Source organism: Leucoraja erinacea, chromosome 35 (genome assembly GCF_028641065.1).
Source record: "Leucoraja erinacea ecotype New England chromosome 35, Leri_hhj_1, whole genome shotgun sequence".
Lineage (NCBI taxonomy): Eukaryota > Metazoa > Chordata > Chondrichthyes > Rajiformes > Rajidae > Leucoraja > Leucoraja erinaceus.
This window is the reverse complement of record NC_073411.1, coordinates 3,893,485-3,908,601: the sequence shown is the minus strand read 5'-3', so window position 1 is coordinate 3,908,601 and position 15,117 is coordinate 3,893,485. Positions and strand designations below refer to the sequence as shown.

The 15,117-nt window shown below is 40.3% G+C and overlaps 1 protein-coding gene across 4 annotated transcripts in view; it reads left to right on the top strand.

Moving 5' to 3' along the window:
- Positions 1-7,535: 7,535 nt before the first annotated feature.
- The window catches only part of nsd3 (nuclear receptor binding SET domain protein 3), an 80,034-nt gene continuing 72,452 nt past the window's right edge, over positions 7,536-15,117 (top strand). Inside the window, exon 1 of one of the 4 annotated variants that reach the window (XM_055662112.1) lies at positions 7,536-7,966. The gene's annotated coding sequence lies outside the window, so the exon portion shown is untranslated. The remainder of the gene's footprint in view (positions 7,967-15,117) is intronic. The other 3 variants (XM_055662111.1, XM_055662114.1, XM_055662113.1) reach the window with 3 other exon arrangements.

The following is a 15,117-nucleotide window of genomic DNA, read 5'->3' as shown; positions in this document are numbered from 1 at the left end:
TCCCTTTCACAGTTGAACCATCAAGGTTTCTTTAAAGGAAGCATATTTCTGGGGGAAACAAGGATTCTTTTAATTTCAAAAAGACCAGTTAGCCTGACATCGGCAGTGGGGAAGATGCTTGAGTCAATTTATTAAGATGCAATAGCAGTGCATTTGGAAAGCAATGACTTGGATCAATCAAAATCAGCATGGATTTATGAAGGGGAAATCATGCTTGACTAATCTTCTGGAATATTTTTAGGATGTAACGAGTAGAATGGATAAGGGAGAGCCAGTGGATGTGGTGTATCTGGATGTTCAAAAAGCCGTTGACAATGTTCCACACAATAGATTAGTGTGCAAAATTAGAGCACATGGTATTGGGGGTACGGTATTGACATGGATAGAGAACTGGTTGGCAGACAGGAATCAAAGAGTAGGAATTAATGGGTCCTTTTCAGAATGGCAGGCAGTGACTAGTGAGGTGCTGCAAGGCACCGTGCTGGGACCCCAGTTATTTACAATATATATTAACGATTTAGACGAAGGAATTAAATGTAACATCTCCACGTTTATGGATGACACAAAACTGGGGTGAGCTGCGATGAGGATGCTATGAGGCTGCAGGGTGACTTGGATAGGTTGGGTGAGTGGGCAGATGCAAGGCAGATGCAGTATAATGTGGATAAGTGTGAGGTTATCCACTTTGGTGGCAAGAACTGGAAGGCAGATTATTATCTGCATGGTGTTAGATTAGGAAAAGGGGAGGTGCAATGAGACCTGGGTATGCTTGTACATCAGTCACTGAAAGTAAGCATGCAGGTACAGCAGGCAGTGAAGAATGCTAATGGCATGTTGGCCTTCATAGCGAGAGGATGAGAGTTTAGAAGCAAGGAGATCCTACTGCAGTTGTACAGGGCCCTGGTGAGACCGCACCTGGAGTATTGTGTGCAATTTTGGTCTCCTAATTTGAGGATGGACATTCTTGCTATTGAGGGAGTGTAGTGTAGGTTCACAAGGTTAATTCCCAGGATTGCGGGACTGACATATAATGAAAGAATGGGTCACTGGAATTTTGAAGGATGAGAGGGGATCTTATGGAAAGATATAACATTCTTAAAGGATTGGACAGGCTCGATGCAGGAAAAATGTTCCCGATATTGGGGGAGTCCAGAACCAGGGGGCACAGTTTAAGAATAAGGGGTACGCCATTTAGGACTGAGATGAGGAAAAACGTCTTCACCCAGAGAGTTGTGAATCTGTGGAATTCTCTGCCACAAAAGGGAGTGGAGGTCAATTAATTGGATATTTTTAAGAGAGAGTTAGATTTAGCTCTTAGGGCTAAAGGAATCAAGGGATATGGGGAAAATGCAGGAACGTGGTACTGATTTTAAATTTACTGATCTGATGAAGGGCCTTGACCTAAAATGTCACCCATTCCTTCTCTGCCTGTCCCGCTGAGATACTCCAGCATTTTGTGTCTGCCTTTGATTTAAAACAGTATCTACAGTTCTTTCCTACTGATTTTAGACGATAAACAAAAATGCTATAGAAACTCAGCAGGTGAGGCAGCACCTATGGAGCGAAGGAATAGGTGACGTTTCGGGTCGAGATCCTTCTTCAGACTGATGTGGGGGTGTGGGGAGGGGGTGGGAAGAAGAAAGGAAGAGGCGGAAGACAGTAGGCTGTGGGAGAGCTGGGAAGGGGTATGAGGGGGTAGGGAATGGAGAGGAGTTATGGAGGTAGGGAGGGAGTGATTGAGGGTAGGGGAAAGGAGGGAGGGACAGGTGAGAGAGGAATTGGGGAGGGGAGGAGAGAGGAAAGAAGAGGGAGGATGAAGAAGGGGAGGGAGTACTGGGGGATGAGGGGAAATGAGCCGTGCCTGCGCAGTTGGGGGCTATGCAAGAGTGGTGCAATATTGCATTGGGGGGAACGGGTTGCAGTGGGGGAATGGAGATGAGGAGAAATTTCTATAGCCAGAGGGTGATGAAACTCTGGAATTCATTGCCACAGATGGCTGAGGAGGCCAAGTCTTTGAGTATTTTTAAAGTGGAGATTGATAGGTTCTTGATTAGTAAGGGTGTCAAAGGTTACTGGGACAATGCAATGGAGTTGAGAAGGAAAGATAGATCAGTCGTGACTGAATGACGGAGCAGACTTGATGGGCCGAATGGCCTAATTCTGCTCCTCTGCCATGAACAAATTAAGTACTTTACAAATCCGCTTCTAGTGAATGACAGCAAGGGGAATTTAAGAATGAATACATCTAATTTTAAAATGACTGTGCACTTACATTGGGAAGCACTTGCGGATGTATCAATCCTCCAGCTGTTAAGCCGCACAAATGACAAACACAAAATCGAATTATAATTTGTTTTAAAAAGCATTATTTCCTTTTCCAAAAATGTTAAAATTCATAGAGGTGCCATTCTTCATAGTCTTTTAACAATTCATTTTGGTGAAAAAATATTGACTAATTTGAACGACTTCACACTGACAAGTGAGCACAGATACAAATATATACCTGATAGATTTGAATCAGCTGTGCTTCTTATTGATCACAAGCAGTTGCTTTTATGCTGGAGGGGAAGTGTCATCAGATCAGGCATTGTCAGTGTAGCAGTTAAGTAATCATGTCAGATTGGTGGTACCACAATATGATGGCTAAATTACATGGAAGATTTCTAAAGACTCAGACTATTGTTCCAGGAATACCAACTCCAGAAAAGCAGGAATTTATATTCACCAGTAAGTAATAATAACCATTGTTGTAAAAATCAATTGCTGTAAAAAAACATTTTCTTCACATAGGAAGAAATCTTCTGATCTCACCCGATCTGGACTTTATACCAATATGGTTGGCTTTAATCTAATTGTTCTCTGAGGTGCCAGCAAGCGTCTCAGTATAGGGCAAATTAGGGATGCAGAATAAATTGCAGCCTTTTCAGTATCCTGAGAATGAATAAATCAATTTTGGCATTGAGGGGTTTTAGATAGACATGTAAATATGCAGGGAATGGAAGGATATGGATTACGTGCAGGCAGAAGAAATTAGTTTAATCTGGCAATATGTTTGGCACGGACATTGTGGGTGGAAAGCCTTGCTCCTGTGCTATATTGTTCTATGTTCTGTGTAAATGATTTGGTCAAGTTAATGACATGGAAATCTTGCCAATTTGCTTTTTTCTCATCTCCAAGAGCTGTGTGATTGAAGCATACAACACAAAGGCACTTAATGTTAAAATGTAGAAACAATGAACTGCAGATGCTTGTTTATACCAAAGATAGACACAAAGTGCTGGAGTAACTCAGCGGGTCAGGCAGCATCTCTGGAGAAAAAGGATGGTAGGAACTCATCCTTTTTCTCCAGAGATGCTGCCTGACCTTCTGAGTTACTCAAGCACTTTGTGTCTATCTATGACACCTAATGTTAGTTTAGCTTTCAGACTATTGCCTCCATTTCATACTTCAACTGTGTTTAAATTAGGCTGAAACGTGGGAATATAGAAATACAATGTTTTCAAAGGTGCTTTTGATTGGCCTAATCTGCCTCTCAGGCAGAAATAAAAGACCTCTTCCAAGAAAGACTGGGAAATTTTCTGAACCCTGACTAGCTTCAACCCTCAATTACAAATATTGATAATATTGTTTTTCTGTTCTTTTAATTGGGTCTTGCCATATGCAGTTTGCAACTGTCATGTGAGCTGTTGCTGACACAACATTGACTGCCTTTTGAAAACAAATTAATCTTCTGTGCTTTGAGGGCACGATGGGCGATATACAAGGTGCATGTTTCTTTGTATTTCCCACTCGTATTTAATTGTTTGAAGAATAATGAAGTCCTAATCCACCAGGGAACGAGGTCTAGTAAGATAAAAACAGGACTCGTTTTGTACAGTCTGAAGAAGGGTTTCGGCCCGAAACGTTACCTATTTCCTTCGCTCCATAGATGCTGCTGCACCCGCTGAGTTTCTCCAGCATTTTTGCGTACCCTCGTTTTGTACAATATGCCTTCACCTGTGATTGAGTTGGGGGTTGGATTCAGCTACAATTCTCTCAGTTGTGTAACTAGAGTGATAGCTGGAAAATATGCAGAAAATAACAACAATTTCCATTGAGATAACACTGTTAAAACAGCAAAATTTCCCAATGTTTCACAGCAACATCATTAAACAAAAAATAAACACTTAAGGAGAGAAGAGATTTTAAAGCAGATAGCCAAATACTGGGTCAACCAATTAAACCTTGAGGAACATCTTAAAATGAAGATAGAAGTCCAGAGGTTCAGGGAGAGAATTTTAAGTGGAGTCATGGCAGCAGTTTGATTATATTTGTGGGTAAGGAAAAAAAAAGTAAACCGTTAGAAGAGATGATAATGTTCAGCTGCTGATTGAGAGCTCCAGCAGCAGATTAGCTGAGGCAGAATTCAGGTCAGGAGATGTTACAGAGGTGGTGTTAGGGATGAACAGGGGCCATGGTTTTAGGGTGAATATGCAGCAAGGTTGCTAAGCATTCATTTTGAAGGAGTTACTTGGGAAAGATGCAGTTAAAGCTAGGGAACAGCAAACAAGTGCCAGACTGGTAACTGATTGCAAAGGACAGAAGTAGGTATTCTTTTGTTAAGTGAATACTTAAAATGTCTGGCCACCGGCCCTTCCAGGCAAGGTATTGGGTGACCTGGATAATACTAAAAACGACTAATGAGAATGTGTTTTCAAAAGATGTATATGGAATGCGAAAGTGTGGAAAAGGTTTTCTGATGCTGCATTGTAATTTTCGTTTCTTTTGCTTGAATGACATTTCACGGGTCTTTGACTGCCAGCTGTGACTTTAAACCTCAGAATTAGACTGAAATGCTTATCTATTGTCAGTCAGCTTTCAAAACCGCAGCTGTTGACTTATGGAGATGCAAGAAAATGCAGATGTTGTAACCTTAATCAAAACAAAGTGCTGGAGGAACTCAGCGGGCCTGGCACCATCCGGGAGGGAATGGACAAACGGCATTTCAGGTTGGGACCTTTCTTCAGACTGAGAAGGCTATTGACTTATCTTGGGATGAGTAGATGGATTGGGGAAAGTGTGATTCATGCATCTTTCATAGGACAAAGAAAGAAATAGATGCATTTTTATATCTTAGGGCTAATGGAATCAAGAGATATGGGGAGAAAACAGGAACGGGGTACTGATTTTGAATGATCAGCCATGATCATATTGAATGGCGGTGCTGGCCTGAAGGGCCGAATGGCCTACTCCTGCACCTATTTTCTAAGTTTCTATGTTTCTAAAGACCTTACTAGATGTTACAATGTTTAATGGCAATTAAGTACTTTTTACGGGCATTGTGATTGTTGTAATGTAGTGAATATGGTAAATAATTTAGGCACAGCAATTCCCAAGAAAAGGTAATGTGATATTGACAGGGCAAACTATTTTTGAAATTTTAGCCAGGGATCAATAGGAATCTGATAATATGCTTCAAAATGTTGCTATTCTTCTCACCTGAAAGACCAAACCCACGTTTAACATCATCTCCAAGTGAGCGACCTCTGACAATCCGGATTTCCCCCAGCATATTAGTAGGATATATGAACGATATGTAAATAAACTTTGAATTTTCAATGATGTGTGAGCGAGAGGTGTCACATAGGACGGCCCTCTCCCCAATTAGCATTAGCAAGTGAAGGATATTTTATATGTAGGATGTAGAACTGTAGATGCTGGTTTACATTAAAGATAGACACAAACAGCTGGAGTAACTCAGCGGGACAGGCAGCATCTCTGGAGAAAAGGAATAGATGACATTTTGGGTCGAGATCCTTCTTCAGACTGCTATTTCATATGTGGCATAATAAGCAACATTTAACATTTAAAGTGATAACATTTAAAAAATGCATGCACCATTTGTTAAAAGCATTTGAATATGCACATGAGAGAGCAGCACATTGCATTTGGACATTATATTAAAGTGAAATGTTCAGATGCTAGAAATCTGAAATAAAAAATAAAATCCGTAACTCTCTGCATGTCAGACAGGATCTGTGGACTGAGGAAATCGGGTTTGAAGAGGGGTCTCACCCATTCCTTCTCTCCAGTGATACTGCCTGACCTGCTGAGTTACTCCAGATTTTTGTGTCTATCTTAGGTTTAATATTTCAGTTAAATTATTTTTTAGATCATTTCTTTGTCTTTAACTTTCATCGCAAAGTGGACATCTCTGACAGTGCAGTATTCTCTCAGTATTACACCGAAGCACACCTATGAATGAAGGTACATGAGTATGGGAGTAGGCATATGCTAGAAACGTGAGCAATAAAACAAGTTGTTGCAAGAACTCGGTGGGTCAGTCAGCATTTGTGGAGAGAAATAAACTGCCCATTTACAGTGATGCAGCTGATAGAGCTGCTGCCTCACAGCACCAGAGACCTAGGTTTGATTCTGGGGGTCTGTCCATATGGAATTTGCACATTTTCCCTGTGACCATGTGCGTTTTCTCTGTGTGATCTGGTTTCCTCCCACATCCCAAAAACATGTGGGTTTGGTGATCAATTGGTCACTGTAAATTACCCCCAGAGTATAGGGAGTGGATGAGAAAATGGGATAACATAGAACTTGAGTGAAGAGGTCGGCAGGGACCGAAGGGGCTGTTTCCATGCTGTGTCTCCAAAAAAAATGTTGACTGAACATCTGAGTTCCTTCAGCACTTTTGTTTTTTTTTAAAACATAGAAATGATTCCTTATTTTGGTTTGTCTTTTTAAGGCTCGTGAAAGATGCGCTTGTGAGAATTATCAGTGATGGCAGAGAGAAGTGTAAAATTGTACAGGGTAGACAAAAATGCTGGAGAAACTCAGCGGGCGAGGCAGCATCTATGGAGCGAAGGAAATAGACGACATTTTGGGTCGAGACCCTTTTTCATATGTAAGAGAGAGAGTATTAAAGGGGGTACACAAAAATGCTGGAGAAACTCAGCGGGTGCAGCAGCATCTATGGAGCGAAGGAAATAGGCAACGTTTCGGGCCGAAACCCTTCTTCAGACCGTATTAAAGGAGGTCTCGACCTGAAACGTCACATATTCCTTCTCTCCATAGATGCTGAAGAAACCCAGCGGGTGCAGCAGCATTTATGGAGCGAAGGAAATAGGCAACGTTTCGGGCCGAAACCCTTCTTCAGACCGTATTAAAGGGGGTCTCGACCTGAAACGTCACACATTCCTTCTCTCCATAGATGCTGAAGAAACCCAGCGGGTGCAGCAGCATTTATGGAGCGAAGGAAATAGGCAACGTTTCGGGCCAAAACCCGTCTTCAGACAGTATTAAAGGGGGTCTCGACCTGAAACGTCACATATTCCTTCTCTCCATAGATGCTGCCCCACCCGCTGAGTATCTCCAGCATTTTTTGTCCCCCTTCTAGTAGAGGGAGCTGAACTACATGTCCCATGCTGCCCAGCGGGCTGTGCAGAGCGCTGCGGCCAATGGCAGTAAAGGGGGGGGAAGATTTGGGCGCTGCGGGGAGCAGAGCAACTACATCCAGTCCTACATCTAGTCCAGAGGAACTACATCCAGTCCTGCGGGGAGCAAGGGAACTACATCTCCCGTGATGCCGAGCGGCCTGTGCAGAGCGCCGCATCCAATGGCAGCGCGGCGTTTTGGGCGCTGAACGCGCTGCCGGGGCCTTTGTGCGGCAGCGAGAGAAAGGGCAATAACAACCTGGCGAGCGGCGGCCCCAGAGCCTGAGCTCCCCGCCTGGCCCGGCCTGGCCGAGCCTCTCCTCAGTTCCTTAGCAACGCACAGCCAGCACCGTCATCCCCGCCCAAGAGCCGAGAATGGAGTGCCAGGCAGCTCAGCAACACCGGAGCTGAGGCACTGAGTGAGCAGTTCCCTTTAAACTGGAAGCGGCCTGGACATCCTGTCCCCCTTACTGGACTAATTTAGTGTGAATCCCCATCAAGCTGAGCCTCACTGGGTCTGATTAGAATGGAACAAACCTCAGGTAGTATTTACACCCTCATTTGTCTTAATCGTGTTTCCCACCTCTCCTTCCCTCCCCCTCACTCACATTTACTCGCAGCACCATTAAAATCTTTCTCAGTAAACATCTCAGTCGGGTTGGGATTATTTTTCTTATTGGGGTGAGGATGGAGAAGGGAGGTTACAGTGCTAGATTTAAAGGGCCTATGGCAGCCATATTGCAGCTAGCCTCTTGCTATATGGGGGACAAAATGAAGTTGCAGTTTTATATCAAAATCTTAAGTATAATTTTTTTTCTCCGGGTGATCCAACATTTCCCCCCCTCTTGTCCTACAAGAGATTTAAGATTCCTGTCTTGCTTTCTCGTTTGAATTGCTATTTAATACGTTGCCAGAATTGTCTGGGGAAAGGTCTATTATGCCTGTTAGATTATTCGGATAAGTGCTTCTGCCTGGTGATGCTCCTACGTCCTTCACTTTTGCTGTTCATGTTAATCAGTATGAAATTTAAGGAAGATTGCAAATGGGATGGTAACTGTGCTAATATCATTTAGGCCAAAAAGAATGGTAAAGTGGAAGATGTTTATGAGAATAAAATTATATTTTCTGGTGCAGTTGTATATGTATGAGCTTGAGTAGCTTTATGTAACATTCTATTTTGTGCCTTTTTGCTTTTGAAAAGTAAGTAAAACAAGAAACCTTGCCTTAAAGAACCTAATTGCAAGAATTGTGTCAATAGCCCTATTTGCTTGCTCTTCAGTAGTTATTCACATTCCTTAAGATATAATTTTAAAATCTGCTTTCAGTACCTCATCAGGCAAGACTCTACATTACAAACCTTACATATAATTTTATTTCCCTCTGGTCACTTTGCCAGTTATAGTAAATCTCTGCATTTGGTCTATCCACCCTCGTGCTGGGTGAAACTATTTCTCACTATGCAATCTTTCAACGATCTTTATAGTTAAAACAATTTTGATCAGGTCTTCACTTGACCATTACTATTTCATGAACAATCTTGTCATCTTCAGTTAATGTACTGAACTAAAGCCCTTCATCCTTGGTACCATTGTAGTAAATCACATCCAAACTTTTTCCAAAGCCTTGCCATCTTTCCTGAAGTATTCTATGTAGAGTCAAAAGTCATGTTGTAGTTGACACCTGAACAAGTGGTTTATAAAGTCTAGTATAGTTTGCCTTTTAATCTATGCATCTCCAAGGACAAGCATGCTGAGTATCTTTTAATAGACATTTTTTTAGCCACCTTCATGTTTGCTTATGTATAATGACAGTTCATCTTCCAGACCATAGCTTTAAATAATTTAGTGTATATTTTACTAGATATATATTTATTGCCCTTTTCTTTCCAAAATGTCTCATAATATGTTATATCCATTAACTTTTAGTCATATGTATCTGCTATTATTTTCCTCACCATTTACTGTATTTCTGAGTCGTATCACTGCAGACTTTCCAATTTTGCATCGTCACCTATCCCTTCGCTCCATAGATGCTGCCTCACCTGCTGAGTCTCTCCAGCATTTTTGTCTATCTTCCAATTATGCATTGTATGCCCAAGTTTAGCTTATTTAAAGGACCACAGATGGAATATTGTTCATCAGCATGAAAATGAAACTCTTCATTACAACTCTCCAATTAATGTCAGGGTTTACTGCTCATGCTGCCATTTCCCATTTAACTCCTTGGACTTCCATTTCACTAACATGTCTTATCAAATTCTGCAATATCAAAGCAATTTTGAAAATCCATTATGTTATATCAAAGAATTATGTCTGAAGAAGGGTTTCGGCCCGAAACGTTGCCTGTTTCCTTCACTCCATAGTTGCTGCTGCACCCGCTGAGTTTCTCCAGCATTTTGTACCTATGTTATATCAAAGACAGACACAAAAAGCTGGAGTAACTCAGCGGGACAGGTAGCATCTCTGGAGAGAAGGAATGGGTGACGTTTGGGGTCGAGACCCATCTTCACACTGGTTAGGGATAAGGGAAACGAGAGATATAGATGGTGATGTGGAGAGATAAAGAACAATGAATGAAAGATATGTAAAAAAGTAACTGTGATAAAGGAAATGGGCCATTGTAAGCTGTTTGTAATGTGAAAATGAGAAGCTAATGCGGGTGGGGGAGGGATAGAGAGAGAGAGAGAGAGAGAAGGAATGCTGGGGCTACCAGAAACGAGATAAATCAATATTCATATTTCTCTTGCACTCTTGGGAAACTGAAAGACATGGCTAGAGTTTCCTCTACTTCCAACCTTATTTTCTTTCTGTGCAATGTCCAATTTTGACTGGGTGCTTTTGTGTCCTTGAGCACTACTATCCTTTTATGTGCCCTTTTATACTAAACTCACTAATGGCTCTGCAACTTCTTTCATTACTATAGAATTGGTAACAATATTTTTTTATCATGACAGAATACTTTCATATACCAGGAAACGATTTTAATGAAAAACTTATTTTAATTCCTTAATTATCTGTGCCCTTTGAGTTATCCTATTATTTTCTTTTGCTGACTTTACTTGGTTCTGAATAAACACATGAGGGATTTTGTGTGTTTGTTCATGAATAATTTTGAACAATTCATGTGAATATGCAAGTTATTCAGAGTTCATTCCAGTTTCCTTTGGTGACAATAATCATCACATTAAGGAAAAAAAAGTGTATTTAAGGTAGTTTTGCTTTGTCATAAATAAAATTTATCACTTCCTGATTTCCACTTAAGATATTTATCTGGGGAGAATAAGATCGGTATGCAGTATTCTTGGCAAAACAACTATTGGTGTCTACCACTTAATATCTCTTTGGTGTGATTTGTAGATATGACTAAATGTAGTGTTTAGTACACAAACAATGTTTTACTGATGACATTGGAAATTGATGTATGTCATCCTGGTTGCCCATGAGGGATGGTAGTTGGCATGAGGTGATATTGAACCTTGTCTTGCCTTGCAGTAATGGCCCTTCTGTGAAAGTATTTAGGGATGGGAAATGGAGCATTGAGGTCTCTTCCCAAATTCTGCACTTTGACAGATTTTAGTATTCAATAAATCATTTAATATTGTGGAAAGATGCATCACTGTTGATCAGAGGAGGTAAATGACACCTTGATATTTAATTTAAAAAACTGTGAGCGTCTAATATGGCTTCCTGGAGAAGCATATTTGCTTTAAAATGATTAAAATTCTTTACAGATTGGCTGCAGGTGATTACTAAATTGATAAAAGCTTTTTTCAATATCAGCTTGTCCAAAAGGTGTTATCAAAACCAGTGAAGCTGCAGGCATGTTTTTCACCTCCAATTCAGGCTGTCTGGCTGTTTTCTTCAAGGCAAAGCAATGAATTTTAGACATTATTTGCCATTTGAGATTTGCTAAGTGAAAAACATTTGACTGTGATCTCAATTTAAGAAAAATAACACACTATTTTTAACATTGGGATATTTTTTTATTTTGTTGAGTATTATGTTGTGATATCTATCTTAAACATCCAAAGCCAAAGAAGTACGTTTGTGGATTCTCACAATTTCAAATGCTTCCAAGTCATCCTACAAAAGGCCCAATCTTTGTTTTTGTTTCATTCCAAGGAGGAGAATGCAGCTGGGGTTTTGGTCTATCTGCTCCACCTTTGCTACTTAAAAATATTGCGGTTGAATAGGGCAGGTGATCTGGAAGGATGTGGCTTCATGCTCGGAAAACATGCATGCCCTTGTTCTTGGTCCCTTGCAGGTAGAGAGGGAGAGAATGCGAGCAGCTGAGTCATTCTGTGCAGTTCAGCTGTTGTATAACACAAACTCTCTCTCTTTCCCCCCCCCCCCCCCCCCCCCCCCCCCCACTCTATGGGCAGAGAAAATGCACTGTCAGAAGAAACAAGACCTTTAGCAAGAGTATTTTCTGTTCATAGAAGGCAAACAGTGATGAAGAAACGGTTTTTATTTGTCATAAAAGAGTTGTTTACAAGCATTTTCTTGATGCCTTGCAGTGCTTCGAATGCTTTCTCTTTTGGATTCTGTTTGACACCACAGAATGCAAGTGTTGCTCACTGAAGCAAACCATCAATTTGCATTATTATTATTATTTGGTGATGTATCTCCTTGTAGCTTTCAGCTGTCTAAGGTTTTCCAATTTTGTTTCCCTTTTCCCTCCCTCCCCAACCCCCACTCTCTTCACAATCCAATTTTCTCTCTTCCCTCCAGATGTCCCGGCCTCCTATTGAAGAGCCTAATTTCAATATAATTCTATGTTGCTGCAGGAGCTGCCATGATCAGTAGAGCAAGGCCTGCTTTTTTTTTTACTCCCCAATCACTTTCGAACCCATAATCCTGCTATAATGCAACTGCCATCACTTCCACCCAATTAGTATTGGATTAAGAGTAAAAAATAAACTGCAAGAGGAACTCAGCTGGTTGAATAGTGTCTGTAGACGTAAATGGAAGATCAAGATCCTGCATCAGGATGGAGTGTAGTGGGAGGATAGCTAGTATATAGGCAGTCCCTGGGTTACTTGGGGATCTGTTCCTGAGAACTGTCCATAAGACGATTTCTCTAAGTCGGAAACTTCGGTTTTCCATAGTAAATCCATAATCACCCTATGGACAATTCCATAATCACCCTAACATTGCAAATAATTAAACTAATAGAATATATTATTCTATCTCTAAACCTGGATTACAATAGACAATAGGTGCAGGAGTAGGCCATTTGGCCCTTCAAGCCAGCACCGCCATTCAATGTGATCATGGCTGATCATCCCCAATCCTTTTCCTATCATTTCCTACCAGTAATTCCAAGTTGCATAAAAGGAAATATAATTGCCCCAGAACTTGACTTATTGGGGAAATATAAATTTAGTAGCTCTTAAGTAAGTTATCATTACATTTTGAATTATTTTGATATAATTTTGAATAATGCATTGATGAATCCGTTGAGTACTTTCCAGATAACTGGGGACTGGTGCATTAACCCATTAGATCTCTGGATGAGGGATGTGCCCAAATAAGATCACTGGGGATTTCTGTACAAATGACAATATGAAATGGTGGTCTGAATGAAGCTTAAGAGATGCAAGTCAAGCTTCACTTTATTTTGAGGGAAGAAACAAAGTGAAAATCACTTTTGTGCCTATCTAAAATATTGTTCATACAGTACTTTGCATTATTGCTGGTATATAATTATGAAAGGAACTGCATATTTGAAAATTATGGAAGATGTATTGGCAGAGTATAATTCAATATGAAAAGGCCAGATTCTGGAATTTGATTTGTCAATTATAATGTGTTGAAAATGTCTACAACTTCCTTTGAATTTTCAAAATTAGTCATTTCTAAGTGATTTTTGTTTTATTTTTGAAGGGAGCATTTTAGAATTCCACATTTGAAATTTAATTTTCCTTTACATCAGTTTTCTCATTGATAATGGAATAAGATTGACAGCTGATATATGACATTTTCTGTAACCCCTTATCGGGTTATAGCTACATCTTTGTTGCATAAATGGTCCTGTGAAGTTAGTAATTGCTGTCATTGTAAAAATAGCAAAGGTTCTCGGCAGTTCTTCTTGCATCTATGGCATGGAATTGACTGAAAAAGCATATCTTGTGGAATGGAAAAGGAAGTGCACTGATTCCTACAAAACTGCTTAGAAATGTTTTGATAAGGAGTCTGCTTCTGAAGTGCCTTGTCAGGGATTTACAGAAAATCTTCACCAGTGATTTTTATCTTGAGTCTTATCACCTTAAACCAGTGCATAAAACACGCTGGTGCATTCTCATTTGATTTTGATTTTCTGTTTTATTATCTGGCGATATGTTCCAGTTTCTCCTTTTGAAAATTATTATTAAATATATAATTTCTATATTTTAATTTCTATCACCCCTCTCCCCTTCAACAAGCTCTTCTCTGCGTTTCCCGTGATCAAAACGTGTGAAGCTAGCTGCTTCACTGTAAATCAGCGATTCAGCTAAAGAAAACTCCCATTTTGAATGGCAGTCACAAATCACTTCCTTCCATTAAGCATCAGGTTCCTACGTCACTGATTCATGGGGTGTTTCCTCTGGGCTAAAATGCTTCTAATAATGAGGATCATAGGTACTCTGGGAATGTGGTTTTATATTATTTTCTGAAATTAATAAATATCTTGGCCTGTTACTCTTGGGCATAACATTTTTAATTTATTATCTCTGATATTGTGCTAATATTTTGTTTCATGGGAGTGTAAATGTGCACTCATATTAACAAAAGAACAGTGTTTCACAACTTTTTAACCTCAGCAGTATATAATTTGGGTGTCCACACACAAGCTGGAATTCACATGACCCCTGAAAGTCACACTATCAACAGAACTCATTAGATGATTAGACCATCCCACGGCTCACCTGTGCAAGTACACACTAAAGTCTTCTACTCTCCATTTAAAACTTGGCCACTGGTGATGCATAGTTTTCCCTGAGTTTATAGCTTGAGACTAATTGTATATAAAGCATACACTGTTACAGGAATGTATCATGCTGTTTTGAATAATTCTGCCATTGAAGACTCTTGTTCACTCTTTCCTCATACTATGTGTTTTTGATCTCAGATATTCAAGTCTGCTGCTGTGCATTTTGTGCCTGATGGTTTGATCTTTGGTGTTTTCCTTTGCTTGTGGTTATGCATGTAGGTAAAGAAAGCTGCAACCACACAGATTCTGCCATATCACAATCACTTGCACATCAGTGACAATGGAGCAGGGCAAGCAGTCAGTTTGCTGCAAATAGGCACAAAATGCTGGAGTAACTCAGCAGGACAGGCAGTATCTCTGGATAGAAGGAATGGGTGACATTTCAGCTCGAGACCCTTCTTCTGGCTGAGAGTTAGGGGAAGTGGAGACAGATATGGAATACAGATAACTTTATAAAATAAATCAGAATTTTTAAGTGTTTGAATATCTGCTCTAATTTCTGTTGGTTATGATAGAAAAAATGGCTTGAATTTCATAGGAGATTAGAGGGAGCATTCCACCCATTTTCTGTCATGTGGACAACTTTACAACATAAAGCATTAGCGCGAGTGAAGTAGACAGTTAAATAGAGTACTGGAATCAGACTGACGTAAAAAGATTTGTGCAGAGCCAAGAAATTGAATTAAATGGCATAAACATTTGTATAACATCTTTGATGTAG